The following is an 18,541-nucleotide window of genomic DNA, read 5'->3' as shown; positions in this document are numbered from 1 at the left end:
GACAAACATGTTTATGGCTTTATCTTATAGAACTCAATATCCCCGTGCTGGGCAAACAGGTTTTGCAGCCGTTTGAGCTAAGATTTTAAAATTATTCACATAATGAAAACCTATACTTTGTTTCAGGCGAGTTTCCCATTCAAATGCATGTAACAGTGAGAAACGCATTGTCTTGGCGAAATAAAGCGTTTTTGAACAACTTCATATAAATCGCTGTAACTTTTGATAGAAGACTCAGACAAACATGTTTATGGCTTTATCTTATAGAACTCAATATCCCCGTGCTGGGCAAACAGAACAGGTTTTGCAGCCGTTTGAGCTAAGATTGTAAAATTATTCACATAATGAAAACCTATACTTTGTCTCAGGCGAGTTTCCCATTCAAATGCATGTAACAGTGAGAAACGCATTGTCTTGGCGAAATAAAGCGTTTTTGAACAACTTCATATAAATCGCTGTAACTTTTGATAGAAGACTCAGACAAACATGTTTATGGCTTTATCTTATAGAACTCAATATCCCCGTGCTGGGCAAACAGAACAGGTTTTGCAGCCGTTTGAGCTAAGATTTTAAAATTATTCACATAATGAAAACCTATACTTTGTTTCAGGCGAGTTTCCCATTCAAATGCATGTAACAGTGAGAAACGCATTGTCTTGGCGAAATAAAGCGTTTTTGAACAACTTCATATAAATCGCTGTAACTTTTCATAGAAGACTCAGACAAACATGTTTATGGCTTTATATTATAGAACTCAATATCCCCGTGCTGGGCAAACAGGTTTTGCAGCCGTTTGAGCTAAGATTTTTAAAATTATTCACATAATGAAAACCTATACTTTGTCTCAGGCGAGTTTCCCATTCAAATGCATGTAACAGTGAGAAACGCATTGTCTTGGCGAAATAAAGCGTTTTTGAACAACTTCATATAAATCGCTGTAACTTTTGATAGAAGACTCAGACAAACATGTTTATGGCTTTATATTATAGAACTCAATATCCCCGTGCTGGGCAAACAGGTTTTGCAGCCGTTTGAGCTAAGATTTTAAAATTATTCACATAATGAAAACCTATACTTTGTTTCAGGCGAGTTTCCCATTCAAATGCATGTAACAGTGAGAAACGCATTGTCTTGGCGAAATAAAGCGTTTTTGAACAACTTCATATAAATCGCTGTAACTTTTGATAGAAGACTCAGACAAACATGTTTATGGCTTTATCTTATAGAACTCAATATCCCCGTGCTGGGCAAACAGAACAGGTTTTGCAGCCGTTTGAGCTAAGATTGTAAAATTATTCACATAATGAAAACCTATACTTTGTCTCAGGCGAGTTTCCCATTCAAATGCATGTAACAGTGAGAAACGCATTGTCTTGGCGAAATAAAGCGTTTTTGAACAACTTCATATAAATCGCTGTAACTTTTGATAGAAGACTCAGACAAACATGTTTATGGCTTTATCTTATAGAACTCAATATCCCCGTGCTGGGCAAACAGAACAGGTTTTGCAGCCGTTTGAGCTAAGATTTTAAAATTATTCACATAATGAAAACCTATACTTTGTTTCAGGCGAGTTTCCCATTCAAATGCATGTAACAGTGAGAAACGCATTGTCTTGGCGAAATAAAGCGTTTTTGAACAACTTCATATAAATCGCTGTAACTTTTGATAGAAGACTCAGACAAACATGTTTATGGCTTTATCTTATAGAACTCAATATCCCCGTGCTGGGCAAACAGAACAGGTTTTGCAGCCGTTTGAGCTAAGATTGTAAAATTATTCACATAATGAAAACCTATACTTTGTCTCAGGCGAGTTTCCCATTCAAATGCATGTAACAGTGAGAAACGCATTGTCTTGGCGAAATAAAGCGTTTTTGAACAACTTCATATAAATCGCTGTAACTTTTGATAGAAGACTCAGACAAACATGTTTATGGCTTTATCTTATAGAACTCAATATCCCCGTGCTGGGCAAACAGAACAGGTTTTGCAGCCGTTTGAGCTAAGATTGTAAAATTATTCACATAATGAAAACCTATACTTTGTCTCAGGCGAGTTTGCCATTCAAATGCATGTAACAGTGAGAAACGCATTGTCTTGGCGAAATAAAGCGTTTTTGAACAACTTCATATAAATCGCTGTAACTTTTGATAGAAGACTCAGACAAACATGTTTATGGCTTTATCTTATAGAACTCAATATCCCCGTGCTGGGCAAACAGAACAGGTTTTGCAGCCGTTTGAGCTAAGATTTTAAAATTATTCACATAATGAAAACCTATACTTTGTTTCAGGCGAGTTTCCCATTCAAATGCATGTAACAGTGAGAAACGCATTGTCTTGGCGAAATAAAGCGTTTTTGAACAACTTCATATAAATCGCTGTAACTTTTCATAGAAGACTCAGACAAACATGTTTATGGCTTTATATTATAGAACTCAATATCCCCGTGCTGGGCAAACAGGTTTTGCAGCCGTTTGAGCTAAGATTTTAAAATTATTCACATAATGAAAACCTATACTTTGTCTCAGGCGAGTTTCCCATTCAAATGCATGTAACAGTGAGAAACGCATTGTCTTGGCGAAATAAAGCGTTTTTGAACAACTTCATATAAATCGCTGTAACTTTTGATAGAAGACTCAGACAAACATGTTTATGGCTTTATCTTATAGAACTCAATATCCCCGTGCTGGGCAAACATGTTTTGCAGCCGTTTGAGCTAAGATTTTAAAATTATTCACATAATGAAAACCTATACTTTGTTTCAGGCGAGTTTCCCATTCAAATGCATGTAACAGTGAGAAACGCATTGTCTTGGCGAAATAAAGCGTTTTTGAACAACTTCATATAAATCGCTGTAACTTTTGATAGAAGACTCAGACAAACATGTTTATGGCTTTATCTTATAGAACTCAATATCCCCGTGCTGGGCAAACAGAACAGGTTTTGCAGCCGTTTGAGCTAAGATTGTAAAATTATTCACATAATGAAAACCTATACTTTGTCTCAGGCGAGTTTCCCATTCAAATGCATGTAACAGTGAGAAACGCATTGTCTTGGCGAAATAAAGCGTTTTTGAACAACTTCATATAAATCGCTGTAACTTTTGATAGAAGACTCAGACAAACATGTTTATGGCTTTATCTTATAGAACTCAATATCCCCGTGCTGGGCAAACAGAACAGGTTTTGCAGCCGTTTGAGCTAAGATTTTAAAATTATTCACATAATGAAAACCTATACTTTGTTTCAGGCGAGTTTCCCATTCAAATGCATGTAACAGTGAGAAACGCATTGTCTTGGCGAAATAAAGCGTTTTTGAACAACTTCATATAAATCGCTGTAACTTTTCATAGAAGACTCAGACAAACATGTTTATGGCTTTATATTATAGAACTCAATATCCCCGTGCTGGGCAAACAGGTTTTGCAGCCGTTTGAGCTAAGATTTTAAAATTATTCACATAATGAAAACCTATACTTTGTCTCAGGCGAGTTTCCCATTCAAATGCATGTAACAGTGAGAAACGCATTGTCTTGGCGAAATAAAGCGTTTTTGAACAACTTCATATAAATCGCTGTAACTTTTGATAGAAGACTCAGACAAACATGTTTATGGCTTTATCTTATAGAACTCAATATCCCCGTGCTGGGCAAACAGGTTTTGCAGCCGTTTGAGCTAAGATTTTAAAATTATTCACATAATGAAAACCTATACTTTGTTTCAGGCGAGTTTCCCATTCAAATGCATGTAACAGTGAGAAACGCATTGTCTTGGCGAAATAAAGCGTTTTTGAACAACTTCATATAAATCGCTGTAACTTTTGATAGAAGACTCAGACAAACATGTTTATGGCTTTATATTATAGAACTCAATATCCCCGTGCTGGGCAAACAGGTTTTGCAGCCGTTTGAGCTAAGATTTTAAAATTATTCACATAATGAAAACCTATACTTTGTTTCAGGCGAGTTTCCCATTCAAATGCATGTAACAGTGAGAAACGCATTGTCTTGGCGAAATAAAGCGTTTTTGAACAACTTCATATAAATCGCTGTAACTTTTGATAGAAGACTCAGACAAACATGTTTATGGCTTTATCTTATAGAACTCAATATCCCCGTGCTGGGCAAACAGAACAGGTTTTGCAGCCGTTTGAGCTAAGATTGTAAAATTATTCACATAATGAAAACCTATACTTTGTCTCAGGCGAGTTTCCCATTCAAATGCATGTAACAGTGAGAAACGCATTGTCTTGGCGAAATAAAGCGTTTTTGAACAACTTCATATAAATCGCTGTAACTTTTGATAGAAGACTCAGACAAACATGTTTATGGCTTTATCTTATAGAACTCAATATCCCCGTGCTGGGCAAACAGAACAGGTTTTGCAGCCGTTTGAGCTAAGATTTTAAAATTATTCACATAATGAAAACCTATACTTTGTTTCAGGCGAGTTTCCCATTCAAATGCATGTAACAGTGAGAAACGCATTGTCTTGGCGAAATAAAGCGTTTTTGAACAACTTCATATAAATCGCTGTAACTTTTGATAGAAGACTCAGACAAACATGTTTATGGCTTTATCTTATAGAACTCAATATCCCCGTGCTGGGCAAACAGAACAGGTTTTGCAGCCGTTTGAGCTAAGATTGTAAAATTATTCACATAATGAAAACCTATACTTTGTCTCAGGCGAGTTTCCCATTCAAATGCATGTAACAGTGAGAAACGCATTGTCTTGGCGAAATAAAGCGTTTTTGAACAACTTCATATAAATCGCTGTAACTTTTGATAGAAGACTCAGACAAACATGTTTATGGCTTTATCTTATAGAACTCAATATCCCCGTGCTGGGCAAACAGAACAGGTTTTGCAGCCGTTTGAGCTAAGATTTTAAAATTATTCACATAATGAAAACCTATACTTTGTTTCGGGCGAGTTTCCCATTCAAATGCATGTAACAGTGAGAAACGCATTGTCTTGGCGAAATAAAGCGTTTTTGAACAACTTCATATAAATCGCTGTAACTTTTGATAGAAGACTCAGACAAACATGTTTATGGCTTTATCTTATAGAACTCAATATCCCCGTGCTGGGCAAACAGAACAGGTTTTGCAGCCGTTTGAGCTAAGATTGTAAAATTATTCACATAATGAAAACCTATACTTTGTCTCAGGCGAGTTTCCCATTCAAATGCATGTAACAGTGAGAAACGCATTGTCTTGGCGAAATAAAGCGTTTTTGAACAACTTCATATAAATCGCTGTAACTTTTGATAGAAGACTCAGACAAACATGTTTATGGCTTTATCTTATAGAACTCAATATCCCCGTGCTGGGCAAACAGAACAGGTTTTGCAGCCGTTTGAGCTAAGATTGTAAAATTATTCACATAATGAAAACCTATACTTTGTCTCAGGCGAGTTTCCCATTCAAATGCATGTAACAGTGAGAAACGCATTGTCTTGGCGAAATAAAGCGTTTTTGAACAACTTCATATAAATCGCTGTAACTTTTGATAGAAGACTCAGACAAACATGTTTATGGCTTTATCTTATAGAACTCAATATCCCCGTGCTGGGCAAACAGAACAGGTTTTGCAGCCGTTTGAGCTAAGATTTTAAAATTATTCACATAATGAAAACCTATACTTTGTTTCAGGCGAGTTTCCCATTCAAATGCATGTAACAGTGAGAAACGCATTGTCTTGGCGAAATAAAGCGTTTTTGAACAACTTCATATAAATCGCTGTAACTTTTCATAGAAGACTCAGACAAACATGTTTATGGCTTTATATTATAGAACTCAATATCCCCGTGCTGGGCAAACAGGTTTTGCAGCCGTTTGAGCTAAGATTTTAAAATTATTCACATAATGAAAACCTATACTTTGTTTCAGGCGAGTTTCCCATTCAAATGCATGTAACAGTGAGAAACGCATTGTCTTGGCGAAATAAAGCGTTTTTGAACAACTTCATATAAATCGCTGTAACTTTTCATAGAAGACTCAGACAAACATGTTTATGGCTTTATCTTATAGAACTCAATATCCCCGTGCTGGGCAAACAGAACAGGTTTTGCAGCCGTTTGAGCTAAGATTGTAAAATTATTCACATAATGAAAACCTATACTTTGTCTCAGGCGAGTTTCCCATTCAAATGCATGTAACAGTGAGAAACGCATTGTCTTGGCGAAATAAAGCGTTTTTGAACAACTTCATATAAATCGCTGTAACTTTTGATAGAAGACTCAGACAAACATGTTTATGGCTTTATCTTATAGAACTCAATATCCCCGTGCTGGGCAAACAGAACAGGTTTTGCAGCCGTTTGAGCTAAGATTTTAAAATTATTCACATAATGAAAACCTATACTTTGTTTCGGGCGAGTTTCCCATTCAAATGCATGTAACAGTGAGAAACGCATTGTCTTGGCGAAATAAAGCGTTTTTGAACAACTTCATATAAATCGCTGTAACTTTTGATAGAAGACTCAGACAAACATGTTTATGGCTTTATCTTATAGAACTCAATATCCCCGTGCTGGGCAAACAGAACAGGTTTTGCAGCCGTTTGAGCTAAGATTGTAAAATTATTCACATAATGAAAACCTATACTTTGTCTCAGGCGAGTTTCCCATTCAAATGCATGTAACAGTGAGAAACGCATTGTCTTGGCGAAATAAAGCGTTTTTGAACAACTTCATATAAATCGCTGTAACTTTTGATAGAAGACTCAGACAAACATGTTTATGGCTTTATCTTATAGAACTCAATATCCCCGTGCTGGGCAAACAGAACAGGTTTTGCAGCCGTTTGAGCTAAGATTTTAAAATTATTCACATAATGAAAACCTATACTTTGTTTCGGGCGAGTTTCCCATTCAAATGCATGTAACAGTGAGAAACGCATTGTCTTGGCGAAATAAAGCGTTTTTGAACAACTTCATATAAATCGCTGTAACTTTTGATAGAAGACTCAGACAAACATGTTTATGGCTTTATCTTATAGAACTCAATATCCCCGTGCTGGGCAAACAGAACAGGTTTTGCAGCCGTTTGAGCTAAGATTGTAAAATTATTCACATAATGAAAACCTATACTTTGTCTCAGGCGAGTTTCCCATTCAAATGCATGTAACAGTGAGAAACGCATTGTCTTGGCGAAATAAAGCGTTTTTGAACAACTTCATATAAATCGCTGTAACTTTTGATAGAAGACTCAGACAAACATGTTTATGGCTTTATCTTATAGAACTCAATATCCCCGTGCTGGGCAAACAGAACAGGTTTTGCAGCCGTTTGAGCTAAGATTTTAAAATTATTCACATAATGAAAACCTATACTTTGTTTCAGGCGAGTTTCCCATTCAAATGCATGTAACAGTGAGAAACGCATTGTCTTGGCGAAATAAAGCGTTTTTGAACAACTTCATATAAATCGCTGTAACTTTTCATAGAAGACTCAGACAAACATGTTTATGGCTTTATATTATAGAACTCAATATCCCCGTGCTGGGCAAACAGGTTTTGCAGCCGTTTGAGCTAAGATTTTAAAATTATTCACATAATGAAAACCTATACTTTGTTTCAGGCGAGTTTCCCATTCAAATGCATGTAACAGTGAGAAACGCATTGTCTTGGCGAAATAAAGCGTTTTTGAACAACTTCATATAAATCGCTGTAACTTTTCATAGAAGACTCAGACAAACATGTTTATGGCTTTATCTTATAGAACTCAATATCCCCGTGCTGGGCAAACAGAACAGGTTTTGCAGCCGTTTGAGCTAAGATTGTAAAATTATTCACATAATGAAAACCTATACTTTGTCTCAGGCGAGTTTCCCATTCAAATGCATGTAACAGTGAGAAACGCATTGTCTTGGCGAAATAAAGCGTTTTTGAACAACTTCATATAAATCGCTGTAACTTTTGATAGAAGACTCAGACAAACATGTTTATGGCTTTATCTTATAGAACTCAATATCCCCGTGCTGGGCAAACAGAACAGGTTTTGCAGCCGTTTGAGCTAAGATTTTAAAATTATTCACATAATGAAAACCTATACTTTGTTTCGGGCGAGTTTCCCATTCAAATGCATGTAACAGTGAGAAACGCATTGTCTTGGCGAAATAAAGCGTTTTTGAACAACTTCATATAAATCGCTGTAACTTTTGATAGAAGACTCAGACAAACATGTTTATGGCTTTATCTTATAGAACTCAATATCCCCGTGCTGGGCAAACAGAACAGGTTTTGCAGCCGTTTGAGCTAAGATTGTAAAATTATTCACATAATGAAAACCTATACTTTGTCTCAGGCGAGTTTCCCATTCAAATGCATGTAACAGTGAGAAACGCATTGTCTTGGCGAAATAAAGCGTTTTTGAACAACTTCATATAAATCGCTGTAACTTTTGATAGAAGACTCAGACAAACATGTTTATGGCTTTATCTTATAGAACTCAATATCCCCGTGCTGGGCAAACAGAACAGGTTTTGCAGCCGTTTGAGCTAAGATTGTAAAATTATTCACATAATGAAAACCTATACTTTGTCTCAGGCGAGTTTCCCATTCAAATGCATGTAACAGTGAGAAACGCATTGTCTTGGCGAAATAAAGCGTTTTTGAACAACTTCATATAAATCGCTGTAACTTTTGATAGAAGACTCAGACAAACATGTTTATGGCTTTATCTTATAGAACTCAATATCCCCGTGCTGGGCAAACAGAACAGGTTTTGCAGCCGTTTGAGCTAAGATTTTAAAATTATTCACATAATGAAAACCTATACTTTGTTTCGGGCGAGTTTCCCATTCAAATGCATGTAACAGTGAGAAACGCATTGTCTTGGCGAAATAAAGCGTTTTTGAACAACTTCATATAAATCGCTGTAACTTTTGATAGAAGACTCAGACAAACATGTTTATGGCTTTATCTTATAGAACTCAATATCCCCGTGCTGGGCAAACAGGTTTTGCAGCCGTTTGAGCTAAGATTTTAAAATTATTCACATAATGAAAACCTATACTTTGTTTCAGGCGAGTTTCCCATTCAAATGCATGTAACAGTGAGAAACGCATTGTCTTGGCGAAATAAAGCGTTTTTGAACAACTTCATATAAATCGCTGTAACTTTTCATAGAAGACTCAGACAAACATGTTTATGGCTTTATATTATAGAACTCAATATCCCCGTGCTGGGCAAACAGGTTTTGCAGCCGTTTGAGCTAAGATTTTAAAATTATTCACATAATGAAAACCTATACTTTGTTTCAGGCGAGTTTCCCATTCAAATGCATGTAACAGTGAGAAACGCATTGTCTTGGCGAAATAAAGCGTTTTTGAACAACTTCATATAAATCGCTGTAACTTTTCATAGAAGACTCAGACAAACATGTTTATGGCTTTATCTTATAGAACTCAATATCCCCGTGCTGGGCAAACAGGTTTTGCAGCCGTTTGAGCTAAGATTTTAAAATTATTCACATAATGAAAACCTATACTTTTTCTCAGGCGAGTTTCCCATTCAAATGCATGTAACAGTGAGAAACGCATTGTCTTGGCGAAATAAAGCGTTTTTGAACAACTTCATATAAATCGCTGTAACTTTTGATAGAAGACTCAGACAAACATGTTTATGGCTTTATCTTATAGAACTCAATATCCCCGTGCTGGGCAAACAGAACAGGTTTTGCAGCCGTTTGAGCTAAGATTTTAAAATTATTCACATAATGAAAACCTATACTTTGTCTCAGGCGAGTTTCCCATTCAAATGCATGTAACAGTGAGAAACGCATTGTCTTGGCGAAATAAAGCGTTTTTGAACAACTTCATATAAATCGCTGTAACTTTTGATAGAAGACTCAGACAAACATGTTTATGGCTTTATCTTATAGAACTCAATATCCCCGTGCTGGGCAAACAGGTTTTGCAGCCGTTTGAGCTAAGATTTTAAAATTATTCACATAATGAAAACCTATACTTTGTTTCAGGCGAGTTTCCCATTCAAATGCATGTAACAGTGAGAAACGCATTGTCTTGGCGAAATAAAGCGTTTTTGAACAACTTCATATAAATCGCTGTAACTTTTCATAGAAGACTCAGACAAACATGTTTATGGCTTTATCTTATAGAACTCAATATCCCCGTGCTGGGCAAACAGGTTTTGCAGCCGTTTGAGCTAAGATTTTAAAATTATTCACATAATGAAAACCTATACTTTGTTTCAGGCGAGTTTCCCATTCAAATGCATGTAACAGTGAGAAACGCATTGTCTTGGCGAAATAAAGCGTTTTTGAACAACTTCATATAAATCGCTGTAACTTTTCATAGAAGACTCAGACAAACATGTTTATGGCTTTATCTTATAGAACTCAATATCCCCGTGCTGGGCAAACAGAACAGGTTTTGCAGCCGTTTGAGCTAAGATTTTAAAATTATTCACATAATGAAAACCTATACTTTGTTTCAGGCGAGTTTCCCATTCAAATGCATGTAACAGTGAGAAACGCATTGTCTTGGCGAAATAAAGCGTTTTTGAACAACTTCATATAAATCGCTGTAACTTTTCATAGAAGACTCAGACAAACATGTTTATGGCTTTATATTATAGAACTCAATATCCCCGTGCTGGGCAAACAGGTTTTGCAGCCGTTTGAGCTAAGATTTTAAAATTATTCACATAATGAAAACCTATACTTTGTTTCAGGCGAGTTTCCCATTCAAATGCATGTAACAGTGAGAAACGCATTGTCTTGGCGAAATAAAGCGTTTTTGAACAACTTCATATAAATCGCTGTAACTTTTGATAGAAGACTCAGACAAACATGTTTATGGCTTTATCTTATAGAACTCAATATCCCCGTGCTGGGCAAACAGAACAGGTTTTGCAGCCGTTTGAGCTAAGATTGTAAAATTATTCACATAATGAAAACCTATACTTTGTCTCAGGCGAGTTTCCCATTCAAATGCATGTAACAGTGAGAAACGCATTGTCTTGGCGAAATAAAGCGTTTTTGAACAACTTCATATAAATCGCTGTAACTTTTGATAGAAGACTCAGACAAACATGTTTATGGCTTTATCTTATAGAACTCAATATCCCCGTGCTGGGCAAACAGAACAGGTTTTGCAGCCGTTTGAGCTAAGATTTTAAAATTATTCACATAATGAAAACCTATACTTTGTTTCGGGCGAGTTTCCCATTCAAATGTATGTAACAGTGAGAAACGCATTGTCTTGGCGAAATAAAGCGTTTTTGAACAACTTCATATAAATCGCTGTAACTTTTGATAGAAGACTCAGACAAACATGTTTATGGCTTTATCTTATAGAACTCAATATCCCCGTGCTGGGCAAACAGAACAGGTTTTGCAGCCGTTTGAGCTAAGATTGTAAAATTATTCACATAATGAAAACCTATACTTTGTCTCAGGCGAGTTTCCCATTCAAATGCATGTAACAGTGAGAAACGCATTGTCTTGGCGAAATAAAGCGTTTTTGAACAACTTCATATAAATCGCTGTAACTTTTGATAGAAGACTCAGACAAACATGTTTATGGCTTTATCTTATAGAACTCAATATCCCCGTGCTGGGCAAACAGAACAGGTTTTGCAGCCGTTTGAGCTAAGATTGTAAAATTATTCACATAATGAAAACCTATACTTTGTCTCAGGCGAGTTTCCCATTCAAATGCATGTAACAGTGAGAAACGCATTGTCTTGGCGAAATAAAGCGTTTTTGAACAACTTCATATAAATCGCTGTAACTTTTGATAGAAGACTCAGACAAACATGTTTATGGCTTTATCTTATAGAACTCAATATCCCCGTGCTGGGCAAACAGAACAGGTTTTGCAGCCGTTTGAGCTAAGATTTTAAAATTATTCACATAATGAAAACCTATACTTTGTTTCAGGCGAGTTTCCCATTCAAATGCATGTAACAGTGAGAAACGCATTGTCTTGGCGAAATAAAGCGTTTTTGAACAACTTCATATAAATCGCTGTAACTTTTGATAGAAGACTCAGACAAACATGTTTATGGCTTTATCTTATAGAACTCAATATCCCCGTGCTGGGCAAACAGAACAGGTTTTGCAGCCGTTTGAGCTAAGATTGTAAAATTATTCACATAATGAAAACCTATACTTTGTCTCAGGCGAGTTTCCCATTCAAATGCATGTAACAGTGAGAAACGCATTGTCTTGGCGAAATAAAGCGTTTTTGAACAACTTCATATAAATCGCTGTAACTTTTGATAGAAGACTCAGACAAACATGTTTATGGCTTTATCTTATAGAACTCAATATCCCCGTGCTGGGCAAACAGAACAGGTTTTGCAGCCGTTTGAGCTAAGATTGTAAAATTATTCACATAATGAAAACCTATACTTTGTCTCAGGCGAGTTTCCCATTCAAATGCATGTAACAGTGAGAAACGCATTGTCTTGGCGAAATAAAGCGTTTTTGAACAACTTCATATAAATCGCTGTAACTTTTGATAGAAGACTCAGACAAACATGTTTATGGCTTTATCTTATAGAACTCAATATCCCCGTGCTGGGCAAACAGAACAGGTTTTGCAGCCGTTTGAGCTAAGATTTTAAAATTATTCACATAATGAAAACCTATACTTTGTTTCGGGCGAGTTTCCCATTCAAATGCATGTAACAGTGAGAAACGCATTGTCTTGGCGAAATAAAGCGTTTTTGAACAACTTCATATAAATCGCTGTAACTTTTGATAGAAGACTCAGACAAACATGTTTATGGCTTTATCTTATAGAACTCAATATCCCCGTGCTGGGCAAACAGGTTTTGCAGCCGTTTGAGCTAAGATTTTAAAATTATTCACATAATGAAAACCTATACTTTGTTTCAGGCGAGTTTCCCATTCAAATGCATGTAACAGTGAGAAACGCATTGTCTTGGCGAAATAAAGCGTTTTTGAACAACTTCATATAAATCGCTGTAACTTTTCATAGAAGACTCAGACAAACATGTTTATGGCTTTATATTATAGAACTCAATATCCCCGTGCTGGGCAAACAGGTTTTGCAGCCGTTTGAGCTAAGATTTTAAAATTATTCACATAATGAAAACCTATACTTTGTTTCAGGCGAGTTTCCCATTCAAATGCATGTAACAGTGAGAAACGCATTGTCTTGGCGAAATAAAGCGTTTTTGAACAACTTCATATAAATCGCTGTAACTTTTCATAGAAGACTCAGACAAACATGTTTATGGCTTTATCTTATAGAACTCAATATCCCCGTGCTGGGCAAACAGGTTTTGCAGCCGTTTGAGCTAAGATTTTAAAATTATTCACATAATGAAAACCTATACTTTTTCTCAGGCGAGTTTCCCATTCAAATGCATGTAACAGTGAGAAACGCATTGTCTTGGCGAAATAAAGCGTTTTTGAACAACTTCATATAAATCGCTGTAACTTTTGATAGAAGACTCAGACAAACATGTTTATGGCTTTATCTTATAGAACTCAATATCCCCGTGCTGGGCAAACAGAACAGGTTTTGCAGCCGTTTGAGCTAAGATTTTAAAATTATTCACATAATGAAAACCTATACTTTGTCTCAGGCGAGTTTCCCATTCAAATGCATGTAACAGTGAGAAACGCATTGTCTTGGCGAAATAAAGCGTTTTTGAACAACTTCATATAAATCGCTGTAACTTTTGATAGAAGACTCAGACAAACATGTTTATGGCTTTATCTTATAGAACTCAATATCCCCGTGCTGGGCAAACAGGTTTTGCAGCCGTTTGAGCTAAGATTTTAAAATTATTCACATAATGAAAACCTATACTTTGTTTCAGGCGAGTTTCCCATTCAAATGCATGTAACAGTGAGAAACGCATTGTCTTGGCGAAATAAAGCGTTTTTGAACAACTTCATATAAATCGCTGTAACTTTTCATAGAAGACTCAGACAAACATGTTTATGGCTTTATCTTATAGAACTCAATATCCCCGTGCTGGGCAAACAGAACAGGTTTTGCAGCCGTTTGAGCTAAGATTTTAAAATTATTCACATAATGAAAACCTATACTTTGTTTCAGGCGAGTTTCCCATTCAAATGCATGTAACAGTGAGAAACGCATTGTCTTGGCGAAATAAAGCGTTTTTGAACAACTTCATATAAATCGCTGTAACTTTTCATAGAAGACTCAGACAAACATGTTTATGGCTTTATATTATAGAACTCAATATCCCCGTGCTGGGCAAACAGGTTTTGCAGCCGTTTGAGCTAAGATTTTAAAATTATTCACATAATGAAAACCTATACTTTGTTTCAGGCGAGTTTCCCATTCAAATGCATGTAACAGTGAGAAACGCATTGTCTTGGCGAAATAAAGCGTTTTTGAACAACTTCATATAAATCGCTGTAACTTTTGATAGAAGACTCAGACAAACATGTTTATGGCTTTATCTTATAGAACTCAATATCCCCGTGCTGGGCAAACAGAACAGGTTTTGCAGCCGTTTGAGCTAAGATTGTAAAATTATTCACATAATGAAAACCTATACTTTGTCTCAGGCGAGTTTCCCATTCAAATGCATGTAACAGTGAGAAACGCATTGTCTTGGCGAAATAAAGCGTTTTTGAACAACTTCATATAAATCGCTGTAACTTTTGATAGAAGACTCAGACAAACATGTTTATGGCTTTATCTTATAGAACTCAATATCCCCGTGCTGGGCAAACAGAACAGGTTTTGCAGCCGTTTGAGCTAAGATTTTAAAATTATTCACATAATGAAAACCTATACTTTGTTTCGGGCGAGTTTCCCATTCAAATGTATGTAACAGTGAGAAACGCATTGTCTTGGCGAAATAAAGCGTTTTTGAACAACTTCATATAAATCGCTGTAACTTTTGATAGAAGACTCAGACAAACATGTTTATGGCTTTATCTTATAGAACTCAATATCCCCGTGCTGGGCAAACAGAACAGGTTTTGCAGCCGTTTGAGCTAAGATTGTAAAATTATTCACATAATGAAAACCTATACTTTGTCTCAGGCGAGTTTCCCATTCAAATGCATGTAACAGTGAGAAACGCATTGTCTTGGCGAAATAAAGCGTTTTTGAACAACTTCATATAAATCGCTGTAACTTTTGATAGAAGACTCAGACAAACATGTTTATGGCTTTATCTTATAGAACTCAATATCCCCGTGCTGGGCAAACAGAACAGGTTTTGCAGCCGTTTGAGCTAAGATTGTAAAATTATTCACATAATGAAAACCTATACTTTGTCTCAGGCGAGTTTCCCATTCAAATGCATGTAACAGTGAGAAACGCATTGTCTTGGCGAAATAAAGCGTTTTTGAACAACTTCATATAAATCGCTGTAACTTTTGATAGAAGACTCAGACAAACATGTTTATGGCTTTATCTTATAGAACTCAATATCCCCGTGCTGGGCAAACAGAACAGGTTTTGCAGCCGTTTGAGCTAAGATTTTAAAATTATTCACATAATGAAAACCTATACTTTGTTTCAGGCGAGTTTCCCATTCAAATGCATGTAACAGTGAGAAACGCATTGTCTTGGCGAAATAAAGCGTTTTTGAACAACTTCATATAAATCGCTGTAACTTTTCATAGAAGACTCAGACAAACATGTTTATGGCTTTATATTATAGAACTCAATATCCCCGTGCTGGGCAAACAGGTTTTGCAGCCGTTTGAGCTAAGATTTTAAAATTATTCACATAATGAAAACCTATACTTTGTTTCAGGCGAGTTTCCCATTCAAATGCATGTAACAGTGAGAAACGCATTGTCTTGGCGAAATAAAGCGTTTTTGAACAACTTCATATAAATCGCTGTAACTTTTGATAGAAGACTCAGACAAACATGTTTATGGCTTTATCTTATAGAACTCAATATCCCCGTGCTGGGCAAACAGAACAGGTTTTGCAGCCGTTTGAGCTAAGATTTTAAAATTATTCACATAATGAAAACCTATACTTTGTCTCAGGCGAGTTTCCCATTCAAATGCATGTAACAGTGAGAAACGCATTGTCTTGGCGAAATAAAGCGTTTTTGAACAACTTCATATAAATCGCTGTAACTTTTGATAGAAGACTCAGACAAACATGTTTATGGCTTTATCTTATAGAACTCAATATCCCCGTGCTGGGCAAACAGAACAGGTTTTGCAGCCGTTTGAGCTAAGATTTTAAAATTATTCACATAATGAAAACCTATACTTTGTTTCGGGCGAGTTTCCCATTCAAATGCATGTAACAGTGAGAAACGCATTGTCTTGGCGAAATAAAGCGTTTTTGAACAACTTCATATAAATCGCTGTAACTTTTGATAGAAGACTCAGACAAACATGTTTATGGCTTTATCTTATAGAACTCAATATCCCCGTGCTGGGCAAACAGAACAGGTTTTGCAGCCGTTTGAGCTAAGATTGTAAAATTATTCACATAATGAAAACCTATACTTTGTCTCAGGCGAGTTTCCCATTCAAATGCATGTAACAGTGAGAAACGCATTGTCTTGGCGAAATAAAGCGTTTTTGAACAACTTCATATAAATCGCTGTAACTTTTGATAGAAGACTCAGACAAACATGTTTATGGCTTTATCTTATAGAACTCAATATCCCCGTGCTGGGCAAACAGAACAGGTTTTGCAGCCGTTTGATCTAAGATTGTAAAATTATTCACATAATGAAAACCTATACTTTGTTTCAGGCGAGTTTCCCATTCAAATGCATGTAACAGTGAGAAACGCATTGTCTTGGCGAAATAAAGCGTTTTTGAACAACTTCATATAAATCGCTGTAACTTTTCATAGAAGACTCAGACAAACATGTTTATGGCTTTATATTATAGAACTCAATATCCCCGTGCTGGGCAAACAGGTTTTACAGCCGTTTGAGCTAAGATTTTAAAATTATTCACATAATGAAAACCTATACTTTGTTTCAGGCGAGTTTCCCATTCAAATGCATGTAACAGTGAGAAACGCATTGTCTTGGCGAAATAAAGCGTTTTTGAACAACTTCATATAAATCGCTGTAACTTTTGATAGAAGACTCAGACAAACATGTTTATGGCTTTATCTTATAGAACTCAATATCCCCGTGCTGGGCAAACAGAACAGGTTTTGCAGCCGTTTGAGCTAAGATTTTAAAATTATTCACATAATGAAAACCTATACTTTGTCTCAGGCGAGTTTCCCATTCAAATGCATGTAACAGTGAGAAACGCATTGTCTTGGCGAAATAAAGCGTTTTTGAACAACTTCATATAAATCGCTGTAACTTTTGATAGAAGACTCAGACAAACATGTTTATGGCTTTATCTTATAGAACTCAATATCCCCGTGCTGGGCAAACAGAACAGGTTTTGCAGCCGTTTGAGCTAAGATTTTAAAATTATTCACATAATGAAAACCTATACTTTGTTTCGGGCGAGTTTCCCATTCAAATGCATGTAACAGTGAGAAACGCATTGTCTTGGCGAAATAAAGCGTTTTTGAACAACTTCATATAAATCGCTGTAACTTTTGATAGAAGACTCAGACAAACATGTTTATGGCTTTATCTTATAGAACTCAATATCCCCGTGCTGGGCAAACAGAACAGGTTTTGCAGCCGTTTGAGCTAAGATTGTAAAATTATTCACATAATGAAAACCTATACTTTGTCTCAGGCGAGTTTCCCATTCAAATGCATGTAACAGTGAGAAACGCATTGTCTTGGCGAAATAAAGCGTTTTTGAACAACTTCATATAAATCGCTGTAACTTTTGATAGAAGACTCAGACAAACATGTTTATGGCTTTATCTTATAGAACTCAATATCCCCGTGCTGGGCAAACAGAACAGGTTTTGCAGCCGTTTGAGCTAAGATTTTAAAATTATTCACATAATGAAAACCTATACTTTGTTTCAGGCGAGTTTCCCATTCAAATGCATGTAACAGTGAGAAACGCATTGTCTCGGCGAAATAAAGCGTTTTTGAACAACTTCATATAAATCGCTGTAACTTTTCATAGAAGAGTCAGACAAACATGTTTATGGCTTTATATTATAGAACTCAATATCCCCGTGCTGGGCAAACAGGTTTTGCAGCCGTTTGAGCTAAGATTTTAAAATTATTCACATAATGAAAACCTATACTTTGTTTCAGGCGAGTTTCCCATTCAAATGCATGTAACAGTGAGAAACGCATTGTCTTGGCGAAATAAAGCGTTTTTGAACAACTTCATATAAATCGCTGTAACTTTTGATAGAAGACTCAGACAAACATGTTTATGGCTTTATCTTATAGAACTCAATATCCCCGTGCTGGGCAAACAGAACAGGTTTTGCAGCCGTTTGAGCTAAGATTGTAAAATTATTCACATAATGAAAACCTATACTTTGTCTCAGGCGAGTTTCCCATTCAAATGCATGTAACAGTGAGAAACGCATTGTCTTGGCGAAATAAAGCGTTTTTGAACAACTTCATATAAATCGCTGTAACTTTTGATAGAAGACTCAGACAAACATGTTTATGGCTTTATCTT

Source organism: Aulonocara sp. 'chitande type north' Nkhata Bay, unplaced genomic scaffold (assembly GCF_057382095.1).
Source record: "Aulonocara sp. 'chitande type north' Nkhata Bay isolate Kocher_YH1m ecotype deep benthic unplaced genomic scaffold, A_spYH_male_GT1.1 unmapped_scaffold_40, whole genome shotgun sequence".
Taxonomy (NCBI): domain Eukaryota; kingdom Metazoa; phylum Chordata; class Actinopteri; order Cichliformes; family Cichlidae; genus Aulonocara; species Aulonocara sp. 'chitande type north' Nkhata Bay.
This window is presented reverse-complemented; position numbering follows the sequence as displayed.